This window comes from Perissodus microlepis, chromosome 7 (genome assembly GCF_051167445.1).
Source record: "Perissodus microlepis isolate ML-2025 ecotype Zambia chromosome 7, ASM5116744v1, whole genome shotgun sequence".
NCBI lineage: Eukaryota > Metazoa > Chordata > Actinopteri > Cichliformes > Cichlidae > Perissodus > Perissodus microlepis.
Window position 1 is genome coordinate 2,558,731 of NC_140467.1, and position 12,906 is coordinate 2,571,636.

General features: G+C 39.0%; 1 pseudogene across 1 annotated transcript; it reads left to right on the top strand.

Annotated features, from left to right (window-relative positions):
- Positions 1-5,400: 5,400 nt before the first annotated feature.
- Positions 5,401-12,048, top strand: LOC146382270 (putative polypeptide N-acetylgalactosaminyltransferase 8; annotated as a pseudogene). The gene is made up of 11 exons (XR_014800604.1): positions 5,401-5,660; positions 6,000-6,345; positions 6,479-6,645; positions 6,824-7,010; positions 8,304-8,501; positions 8,614-8,728; positions 9,035-9,220; positions 9,414-9,551; positions 9,682-9,774; positions 10,368-10,538; positions 11,329-12,048. The product of XR_014800604.1 is annotated as a putative polypeptide N-acetylgalactosaminyltransferase 8 (transcript).
- Positions 12,049-12,906: the final 858 nt, after the last annotated feature.

The window sequence follows — 12,906 nt, forward strand, 5'->3', positions numbered from 1 at the left end:
CGAAAGGGAAAAACTATGACCAAAAACAACAATTTGCTGTAAATGTATGCACTCAATTGACTACTAAAAGTCAAATGTAGTCTGGAAGGTTTCTAGGTGTGTAGTTGCCATCAAAGTGAAGCCATTGTTTAAAAATTTGTTGGATGTGACTCATAAATACTTGGAAAAAGGTACAGGAAATAGGGATGTGTTCAGCTGGAGCACCTACCAACACCTACCAACACACTAAAGTATTGTCTGCATGTGCCTCCCTGTCTGGCTATGGACAGAATTTCTAAATGGAATAATGTCACACAAACTCAAGATGAAGTTAAGAAACTTTACAGGTATGTCACTGACACGAAATTTACAGCTCAGTTGAAAGATGGTCTAAGACATGCTGCTGATGAATGTAACCTGTTTCATAATGGAACCGTAACAACCGTGACAACATTATACTTTTAACCTTGGGTGTGTCTATGGGTTTTTGTTCCAAGACATGCAAAGTATGAAAGACCACAAAGGCAGTTTTGAAAACAACATTAAGCAATATTTACACTCTTTCACTGTCAAGCTTTTACATATTAGGATTTCAATTTAAAGAAAGAAAGAAGGATAAAAGAAACATAAAAAAAATCATCTGATCTTTAGACGATCTGGAGGATTTGGGTGTGTGTCTGGGAAGGGTTACAAGTTTCAAATACTTTGAAGTTCATCATTCCACACCGATAAAGATTATTCACGAGTGGAAAAAAAATGTCAGACACTTGCCAATCTTCCCAGGACTGGACATCTCAGCAACATCACCAGAAGGTCAAACTGTGCAATGTTCAGAGAAACTGGAAAAGAAATCCACATCGCAGACTCTACAGGGCTCTATTAGAATATTCAAGTTAATGAAAGTATCCAAAGAAAAAGACTGAACAAGACTCGCTTGTTTAGAAGGATTACCAGGAGAAAGCCTCTAAATTCAAAAAAAAAACACGGCAGCACAGGCTAGGGTTGGAAAATTGTATCTGAACCACAAGATATCTGCAAAAATGTATTTTGCACACACAAAATCAAACTATGATATTGAGCTATGGTGCACAGTGCCACAATTGGTGAAAATCAAACGCAGCATATAAACTGTCAAGCAGAGTGGTTGATGGGTAACAATTTATTCTTGTTGTGCAGCCACAGGACCTGGGCACTTTGCACTCACTGAGCTGACCAGGAACGCCTCAGTACATCAAGTATTCTAGAGTGAAATGTGAGTCCATCTGTCTGACTTGACCAACAGAGCAATGATGCCAAACACACCAGTGAATCTCAAACAGAATGGCAGAAAAAGTAAAGAATCAAGCTGTTGCAATGGCCCAGTCAATGTCCAGACCAGATTCAAGCCAATTAAAAGGCTGAATGAGCTCTAAAGAAAGCTGTGCACACACAAATGCCCAAGGACTTCAAAGAACTGGAGCAACTTTGCAAAGAGGAGTTGGCCAAGATTCCTCCATAATGGTATGAGAGGAAAGAATTATTTCAACTTATTGGTGCTAAAAAAGTATTGAATTATGGGGTCTACTTAGTTTACACACTGCTTCTGTTATTTTTGAACCAATAACGAGAAGGTATAACAGGTCACATGTTGTTCATCTGGGATTGTAAAATAAAGTTATTTTAAAACCTGAGGAGGACTCGATTATTTTTTATTATTAAGTAAGTAAGTAAGTAAGTAAAATTTATTTATATAGCACATTTCACAGATAAAAATCACAAAGTGCTTCACAATAAGATCAGACATACAAGTTAAAATTAATTAAAAGCCTGTTTGTATAAAAATGTCTTCAGCTGCTTTTTAAAGGAGTCAGTAGAGTCTAGACAGCGTAAAGACAACGGCAGAGAGTCCCACAGCCTCGGTGCCTGAAAAGCCCGATCCCCACGTGTTTTAAACCTGGTACGTGGGACCACCAGTAACCTCTGACCTGAAGACCTAAGTGCTCGGGATGAAGCATGAGGTTTCAACAGGTCAGAGATATACTGGGGAGCTTCACCGTGCAGAGCTCTAAAAGTTACAACTAAAATTTTAAAATGAACCCTAAAATTTACAGGCAACCAATGAAGAGAAGCCAAAACTGGAGTAATGTGTGACCTCTTGTTTGTACCAGTTAAAAGTCTTGCCGCTGCATTCTGTACAGACTGAAGGCGATCCAGAGCTGGTTTGTTGAGACACGTAAAAAGACCGTTACAATAATCCAAACGAGAAGAGATAAAAGCATGAATAATCATCTCAAGTTCTGCCTTTGACACCAGTCTGAGTTTAGAAATGTTTCTTAAATGATAAAAACAGTTCCGGACAAATTGTTTAGAGTGTTTCTCAAGAGACATCGAACGGTCAAATATAACACACAAGTTTCTGAGACTCGACTGAAATGAAGGGTCTAAAAAACTGATATGCTGCTTAATTTCTGAGAGCATGTGATCAGGTGCAACAATCAAGGTTTCTGTTTTATCTGCATTTAACTGGAGGAAACTGGATGTCATTTAACCATTGTTTGATTTCTGACAGACAATTATTTAAACAAGACAATTTATAAAACTCAGAAGCTTTGAAAGAAAAGTATAACTGAATGTTATCAGCATAGAGATGATAAGAAATATTATTGTAATGTCTGATAATTTGGCCTAGAGGGAGTATATACAGCAAAAAGAGAATAGGACCTAAAACAGATCCTTGAGGTACCCCAGAAGGCAGAACTGATGTTTCCGACAGCACAATTCATACAGACAGTAAAGGATCTCGCAGATAGATACGACATAAACCATTTTAAAACAACACCAGTAATCCCAAACAAGTCCTTCAGCCTATTTATCAGGATGCTGTGATCAACAGTATCAAAAGCAGAGCTGAGATCCAACAGAACCAGAACGGTGTACTCTCCTGACTCTGCTGCCATCAGAGACACTTTAAGCAAAGCGGTTTCAGTGGAGTGCAATTTGCGGAAACCAGACTGGAAAATGTCCAGAACATTGTTCTTCTTCAAAAAGTTGTTAAGTTGTTCTGCAACTGTTTTTTCCAAGATCTTTGACACCAATGGTAATTTTGATATTGGCCTGTAACTGCTTGGAAGAGATGGGTCCACATTTGGTTTCTTTAATATTGGTTCAACAATAGCTTGTTTAAAATAGCTGGGAACTGAGCCAGTATAAAGAGAAGTAGTAATTATTTCCAGAATACAGGGGCCAATAGAGTCAAACACACTAATGAAAAAGGATGGAGGAAGTACATCAAGGTGGCTTGAAGTCAGTTTCATTCGACCAAGCAGAGCACTGATGTCCTGTAAGGTAACAGGAGTAAAAGAGGACCAGGTATCAGAGGTAAGCAACGTGTCAGCGTGATACTGAGAGGATGGTAAATGGCCTGTATTTGTATAGCGCTTTTACTAGTCCCCCCTAGGGACCCCAAAGCGCTTTCATCCACCCATTCACACACACATGGAGGCAGCTACAGTTGTAGCCACAGCTGCCCTGGGGCAGACTGACAGAAGCGAGGCTGCCATATCGCGCCATCGGCCCTTCTGGCCAACACCAGTAGGCGGTAGGTGAAGTGGACACAACAACCGAGACTGTCCGAGCTCGAACCGGCAACCTTCCTATTACAAGGCGAACTCCCAACTCTTGAGCCACGATCGCCCCGATCGAGGATGATGGAGAAATATTAGACCTGACGGCAGCGACCTTATTAACAAAATAGTTTAAAAAGTCATTACAATCAGATTTAGTATAGACTGGTACATGAGGAATATCAGGAGAGACAATGTTTTTAATTGTATCAAACAATACTCTGGGATTTTTCTTTTTTGAAGCTATTAGATTAGCAAAATATTCAGTTCTGGCATTTTTTATCATATCGTTAAGTGAGGAAATTGATTCCTTGAGATGTACCCTATGGACCTCAAGCTTGGAAGCCTTCCATAAACGTTCTAATTTGCAACAATATCTCCTAAAATTTTCAAATATTTTCATTTATCCAAGGACAGAAATTTGAAGAATGGACAACATTTAGTTTCAGAGGTGCCACCGTATCTAAAATAGATTTACATTGATTGTTAAAAGACAAAATAAGTGAATCCATATCATTTTGAGCCATGTGAGGGTCAAACATGGCAGAGAACCTTCAAGCAGCATCCTGGTTTATAATCCGCCTTTGGATCATCAATTTAGGAGGTGAAGGATCCACGTAAAATGACAAATTAAAGAATATACAACTATGGTCACTCATATGGACATCTTCCACACATACATCATGTATATTTAAACCCAGGGAGAAAACAAGATCCAGTGTGTGGCCCTTTGTATGTGTGGGGCCAGAAACATGCTGCTTAAAGTTAAAAGAGTGATAGTGATGAGCTCAGCAGCAGTGTTACAGGAAGCGTCATCAATATGAAGGTTTAAGTCTCCCAATATTACAACCTTCTCCAGTTTAATGATCGATGTCAGAAGGTCGTTAAATTCAGTTAGAAAGACCCCAGCAGGTCCAGCAGGTCGATAGATTAAAATACAGTAAAAGGTTTTCAGAGAACCGACCTTCATCATCTGTGACTCAAATAAAGAAAAGAAGTCCGAGGTCATCAGTTTGCATATGAGTCTCTCCTGGTAAACAACAGCGACATTAATATGTCCTTATATGTAAAACTTAGACATACATTTATGTTATCAGTATGATAAATGCAGAAATGTACAGCCTCTCAGTCATCATTTCACCATAATTTTTTTCTTTAATCCAGTCACATCTTACAATCAGTACTTAGAAATATTCAGGGTTCAGGGTTCACACATACTTAGAAATATGAATAAAAAAGAAAAGACACGGTTTACTTATGGACTCGTGATATTAATGAGATGAAGTAGTTGATTTTTGTCATTAGATTTATCCTTTACCCACTGAGGAATGTAGTCATTTTTGTGTGATAGTCTGTTGTGCACCTCCCCTCGTCATCTGGTAATATGGTGGTGTTTTGGTCTTTGCAGACTTTTCTGCAGACCTCTTTTTAGTCCCAGAGAAGCATGAGGGATACTTATCAAGTCTGAGATTTCTGCCCAGCTTGGACTACAAGCTAATTGACTGGTTAGCTATTCAATGAGGAGATGACAGTTGTTTTTAATTTGTTTGGCTGGACCATGTTTATTAACACACCATTCTTGGACAATTACAAAGAATTCTTAAATATACAATATATCTTTTATTGTCTGTTACATTCACGAGGCACAGTCACTTTTTCGGGCGGGTCTGGACACACAGGGCCTGCCCATGACGCTGACGCTGCTTGCTGCAGGGCGTACCTGCCGCGATGGGCGGGTAGCGATGTTCACGTGTCTGCTCAACTAACGATTTAATGGCATTCACATCAGGAGTTATCAGCTATTTGATCTCGTCCAGTCAGTAGATGAGCTTACTGTGTGTGTGTGCTTCTTTGTGTCCTCTCACGTTGGATTGTCTGGCTGGGAGGCCGGTGTGTTATCAGAATGAGGGGAACGTGGATAAAACGGCTGTTGTTGTTAGTGGGAGCTGTGGGGGTCATGCTGCACTTCGGCATCTTTCTGAAGAATGGACACCAACATAGCGTGGACACTAAAAAAAGAGATGGACACACCGCGTATGAAGACCTCGTCCAACCTGGAGGAAAGAATCAGCGATCTAAGTGAGTTTAGTCAGATTAAAGTTTCTCTTTTAGATGATTATTATTATTATTAAGATTAAATGCTACACATGGGTTTTATATGAGAAAGGAAGTTAAATATGGTAATAAAATTAAGCGAAATATCAATTAAATTCAGAGGCAGTTTTACATGCACATGTATTGAAGATATGACATTAAGTCAATGCCCGGCAATGATTTATTAGTAAAAAGTAGGGGGAAAGACATTAATGAAAGCACCCTTAGTATGGTTATAAAAAGAAATAAATAGGTCTTTTGCAGTTTATTGATGACAAATGAGATAAAATGATAACACAAGTTTATGTCCCTGTTCAATTAAAGACAAAGTACTCAGAATTTTTGAGAAAAAGCAGGATATCATGCAGAAAATATTGGAAGAGGACAGAGAAAAACAAAGAAAATCAGCAGAAGTCCAACAGCCAGCAGTTCAAAAGCAAGCAGAGAAGAAGAAAGATGATGCAAATATCCAACCCCAAAATGAAGCAGATCAAATGAAAAAGTCTGAAAAACTGTTCCCTAACTCGGTCTTGTTCAAGGAGTGGGGGGCAAATCTCTCTGAGGATGACCAAAGAGAGGCTCAGGGCCTGTATGAGAAGTATGGGTACAATGTTTTTCTGAGCGATCGCCTCCCTCTGGATCGACCTCTTCCAGATACCAGAGATCCTCGGTACAACTTTTACAACTTTTCATGATTTTAATCTTTCATTCTCTCTCCTGTACATTCAAAGAAAAAAAAAATTACTCTATCCAGTTCATTTCTTGCTAAAATATTTCAAATTTCTGATCTTTTTAATAAATAGGTGTTTGAAAAAGAGTTACCCCAAGGACCTGCCAAGTCTCAGTGTGGTGCTCATCTACCTGGATGAAGCCCTGTCTGTTATCAAAAGAGCCCTGCGCAGCATCATCGACCGCACTCCTAAAAACCTGCTGAAGGAGATAATAATGGTGGATGACCATAGTTCTAATGGTAAATTGGATACAAACGATTGGTTATAATTCAAATATATCATCAAAAGCTGAGTGAAGACTATCACGTCACACATGTTTGGGACTAGTTTTCTTCTTTGGATGGTTTGAATCTGCTGGTATCACTTCCTTAGCCACACTTCCTTCAGAAAAAAACATAACTATCTTTTTCCATTCAGACAATCTGAAGGGTGACCTTGACGTTTATGTGAAGTCGCTTGAGCAGGAGAACCCTAATCTCCGTATTGTGAGAGTGAGGCACAGTGAGCAGAGAGGTCTCGCTCATGCCAGAGCATCCGGGTGGAGGGCTGCTACTGCTGACGTGGTGGCCATCCTGGACGCACACATTGAAGTCCATGAGATGTGGTAGGAACATGGCAGAAATACATATATTCAATTGTTGGTTTAAGTCTTATATTTTCTGTTTTCTTTTATCATTATATTACCACATTGTGTTAAAGAACATATCAATGCTGTCTTCATGAGATTAGCTACAAGTTTACCAAATATAAATTGCCATCAGTGATTTGAGGCCATAGATGTGTCAAAGTTTCACGACAGATTTGCTGAGAGTAATACGTTTTTCTTTCTCACATACAAACACTTTACATGTCTGGTGATCTAAAACTGGTGATTTCAACTACTCCCTGATCTACAAGTCACAGAGCAGCTTTACTGGGACAATAAAAGACTTGTTGCACTGTATTGGTGGTAATAATGAAGATGCTCCTTAGACAATCTTTTATGTCACAGACTTATTTCTAAAACAACAAACTTACAGACTGTTTCAAGCATTTCCGTGCGTTAAAAGGTGAACAGGTAGGTGTAGCATTTAAATTATAAAAGACATCAAGTGCATTCAACATTAGATTCAACACCTGGGTGTGTGCTTCCATTGCACTCAAAATGTCAGGGTCCTGGGTCGCTCCCCTGAGCAGTGATAAATTATATTATTATTGTATGTATATTTGTTGTTGCTGTCCCTCTTCTCCCTGTTTGCGGATGTGTGTGTGTATATGTGTTTCTGCGAGCGCCGGTTTGCGGGCGCCTTCAGGCCTGGTGGGTGTGGCCCTGCTGGCGGACTGGCCACACCCAAAGCCACACACCTGCTGCTGATCAGGCTTCGTCGGGGGAGCTACTTGGGAGAGTCTTGGAGCTTCCACCGACGTGGGATCATTGCGTTAGACTCCCAAGTCAGTGTGCGTTTAGGAAGTGCAGATCGTGTGTGCCCGCGGGGGTCAGTGATTAACGGCTGCCTCTATTGTTTTCCTACAGGAGGAACGTGGAGAGGAAGGACAGCACGCACAGGGTGTGCAGAGTCACGAAAGCGGGGAGCACGAACACGGATGCCACTAGAAGACACGCACAGGAGTCTTGGGGAGCACGGGGATCAATTGTGCATCAATATTTACCTTCACTGTAAATAAACGCACTGTCTTTATTCAGAGCTCCGCGCCTGGGTCCTCCTTTCCCCACATCCCCACGGTCTGCCAGCCAGACCCTGACACAAAAGGGGTGTGACCTCATAATTCCAGCTGCCATAGTCATGCTGCATAGTGTGATTGAAGAGTGTTGACCCAGACATGTCAGCAGTTAATGAAATGTACACATTAGTTGACTAACTTTTCCACCTTTTCTTTTTTCCCCTCCTTCATACAGGGCTGAACCTCTGCTGACACAGATTAAAGCTGACAGAACTGTGGTGGTTTCCCCGGTGTTTGATAGAGTCAACTTTGATGATCTCAAGGTTTCTATATATCATCCCAGTGCACACGCCTTCGACTGGGCTCTGTGGTGCATGTATGAGAGTTTTACACCCGAGTATTACAAACTTAATGACGGTTCACTGCCTGGCAAGTAAGTTCAAGTGAAATCAATGTTTAACAATATAACAGCCATATTAACTCTATCATTATGATCTAATATCAATGTACAATAGTTAAAATAGAGATCTCTTCTTTGACTTTAGGAGTCCATCTGTCATGGGGATCATGGTTGCTGATAGAAAGTTTCTGGGGGAAATTGGAGTCCTTGATGAAGGAATGAAAGTGTATGGTGGAGAAAATGTTGAGCTGGGAATTCGTGTGAGTAAAGATCACAGAGTCATAAAATTCTCTTCCATAGTAAAGCAAACATAAGTGTCTTTGCCATCAGATTATATAGAATATTTGTGCAGATGGATCTTCTGGATTTTGTTATAATCACCACAGGTGTCCTAATCTGCAGATCATTTAAAATGGCTATAAACATACCATAGAAACTGAAGGTGCAGGTAGCAAGTAAATGAATTGCATTATGTAATACAAACAAGGAGATGAGGTCTAAAGTCATATCTTAGCCATGGAAAGAATAGTGACTGAGTTTTATTGTGCTTTTTTTTTTTCATGTAGGTATGGACATGTGGAGGCAGTGTTGAAGTTGTTCCATGTTCCAAGATCGCCCACATTGAGAGGGCCCACAAGCCCTACATGCCTGACCTGGGTCCTGCCATGAAGAGAAATGCCCTCAGAGTTGCAGAGATCTGGATGGATGAATACAAGCACAACGTTAACTTGGCTTGGAACATCCCATTTGAGGTGTTTTGAGGCACTGACACAAACAGCAAATTATGTTTTCTCTAAAGGATATTTCATTCTCCTGTTCACAGAGTCATGAAGCTTTGAGAGCTCTTTGTGTTTTTAACATCAACATTTAACAAAAATCTTTCTTCAGATTCTTCCTCAGTCACAATCTATGAATCGATTCACATCTTTTTCTTTGTTCCTGCAGAATCATGGAATTGACACAGGCGACATTTCAGAGAGGAAGAAACTCAGAGAAAGGCTGAACTGTAAACCTTTCAAATGGTACCTGGATAATGTGTATCCTAAGCTGGATCCCTGGGACGACCTCCTCGCATACGGAGGAGTAAGTTGACTCTTCTCTGTTGCTTAGTATGTTTGGCACAGTCGAGTCCTGCGGGATTTGTGGGAATCTGTGTTTTCTCATGTATTGCCTGTATCCATTTGTAATATGTATAATGTTCTCCTGATGACAGATGAAGAACCTTGATGCTGACATGTGCCTAGACCAAGGTCCAGTACCAGGTCACACACCGATTGCCTACAACTGCCACTATTATGTTTCTCAAGTAAGTGAAGTAGCGACATGTTTGTCCAGAATCATGAGTAAGAGAGGTGCATTCGTAAAGTTAAGATAAAAACAAACAAACAAACAAAAAACACCAACAAAAGTCAACCATTTTTAAACCTTTCTTCAACCTGAGACTGCTTCCAGTGCGGCTGGTATTTTTAAATCACACACAGGATGTCCCATTCCAAGCACATGCATTTGTGTATGTGCAGTGGCATTAAGATAATTTCTTGTCCACAGAAACACAAAGTTGCTTAAACTGAAGTTCCTTCTTTGCTACGCACTGGTTGAGCTCAAGAACCATCACAAAGGTACAAATGTAAAACAAATGAATGGGACTTCCAGAGAGTGATGTTTAATTTTGCAGTCCTGCTGGAAGCAGTCCAAAGTTGAATAGGGAAATATTCCTCAAGGAGGGCGGAGCCAAATTCAGATTACGTATATTTATTATGTATATTAAAACACATACATACATAAGGTACACATGCTTATGATCATCTCCTGTGGTCTGAAACCCTGTTGTCTGTGTCATTTGTTTGACTTTTTTACATCTTGATATCATTTTGACCTTTGTCTCTTTTATCTTTTAAGTTGGCATATTATCGTGGAACGGGTGAGCTCTACATTGGTGGCATCAAGGCACATAAGTATAATGACAACCGTTGTTTAGCTGACATAGGCACAGAAGAAACTGAGCCTGGCCTGTACAACTGTAAGGAGGCTGTGCAGAAAGGAATGGGGATATACTGGGACTTCACTCAGGTACCACATAATTAAGTTTTTTTAACCCATGTTTTTTTAAAGTCGGGATATGTGGAGCACAGTTATGGTTTACTATTTCTCAGAAGAGGTTGAATGAACACTGTTTGTCTCCTAAGTAAACAAACTGTAAGTTACATTGAGAACCATGGAATAGGAATACAAGCGGGCTTACAAACACAGGTGCTCACACCTGAGTACCTGCCTGTGTACAAACAGGTACTCACAGACACATACTATCTTGGTTGGCTGCTGCCCCTAAACATATCATGCATTATCAGTCTTGTATGCTGCTCGGTAACATTCAGTACTTATTATTTACTGTTACTCATGCTTATGTTGGTTGTTGCCGTGATTTCCCTACTGTGTTTTTTTTGTTTTTTCTTATTCTTACTAGGTTATCTAACTAGTTTTTAGTGTCTTTTTCCTCTCTCTCTCTCTTCTCCTCTATTTGTCTTTCTCTCTCCTTTTATTAATTGTCTTCCCGACTTTTCTTCTTCTTTCTCTTTTCCATCCCCCGGTCCTATCCGCTCTGATTGTAATGAGTTAAAAGTAAAAAAAATAAATGAATAATAAAGATTGAATAAACTATGACAATCAAGTGGTACAGTAGAGCAAAAGTCATAATGATCAGCTTGGGAAAATAAATCTGTTGGGCATTTTTCTTGTCCTTCAGACAATAATTCTGATTGTTACAGATCTTGACAGGGCAGGCAAAAAAATAAATGAATAAAAAATTCAATAAAATCAACAAACTGGCTGAATTTATAACTCTTTGTGTTTTCTTTCCAAGGGCAAAGAACTGAAGAACAGAAAGACAAAGAGATGCCTGGAAGTTACAAACCAGAAACTTCTAATGCGGGAATGTACAGGTCAAAGATGGCAAAGTCAACACATAGCCAAGCCGTTTTAAAGTGTGTTTGAACTCCGCTCATAGAGCAGTGGATAAATTACTCCAGGATGCTCTCTTGTGGACATTATTTCATTTTCTTTAAAATATTTTCAATGTCAAAGTTCTTATAAAAAAAAAAAAACTAAAAAGGAAATGTGATTTTTTTTTTACCAAAGATTTTCATTTTATAATACAACATCAAACTTTGAGACTTTTTCAAAATTCGAAACAAAGGGACACAGTCGTAAAATCCTAGCAGGATGTTTCCAGTTATATATGCCCTTACTAGAAGTGGCATGAATTGCACCGCATTTGTCTGCAACACACTGTACAACAAATCCATCTTTACATATTCTGTCACAGTACATGTAAAAGTAAAACTCATGCTTGGAAATTGGGGTTTCAAAATGTTGCTTTACTTATTAAATGTTTAGCTACAATGGAGACCACTGTGGAGACCAATTCTTCTTGATGTTTTTAGTTTAATAGCACATTTGTTCTTTGTGGTACAAGTTTGAAGGACTTGAGTTTCCAGTATAGTTCAACATGTATTACCATGGCAACATTTATAATTTATCAGAATCAGAATCTTTATTGTCATTGAGTCACGGCTGCGGCATATTAAACATATTAAACAAACAATATTTGTCTCTTATGTATAATACATCTGTATATACACTGTCAAAGATGCTTGTCTTTGAGTGAAGATTTTAGGTGATAGGAAATATAAATAACTGCAACTTGAATCTTTGACCCAGAGTTCAAGCTCACTGCTGTAATATATCCTGTAATATATATATATATCCTGTATGATATATATATATATATCATAATAATCTGACAATACATATAATATTGGCCATATTATATTTATATTACAACAGTGAGATGATTTTAGTCTCATGAACAACATTAGCTAATTGTTATTTAATAACTAATCTTGAAATGACTGTTCAGTACAGAAATGAAGCCCAACAATCATGTTGTTATAGTCCTGTGGTCTCAGCCTCAGATACTCAACTAATCAAAGTGATGTCATGACAAAAATGAACTAACAAAAAAATTTTTCTTTTCTCGTGGTTAGTATCATGGTTGCTAGGCAACCTGAACAGCGCGACGAAGGGTAGACCGTCCCATTTCACAATCCTCTCACTTCCGCACTTGTCGTACGCACCGTACGTAGTACGCGTAGTGCGCGTACTTCAAGCGTGCGGTCTCTTAATTGGGACACAGCCACAGCCAATCTGACCACTACCTACCGGCACACTTTTGCACCGGAGGTTTTTGTAAAGCTTTTATTTTGGTATTTCCGTTGATCCGTATAGTATATAGTTAGTTTCCTGTAACAATGAGATTTAACATTTAGATTTAAATATAATATTTAGATTTAACATTTAGGTTTAACATTTAACATTTAGATTTAACATTTAATATTTAACATTTAAAATTGTGTTTTAAATATGAAAACTTACAAATATT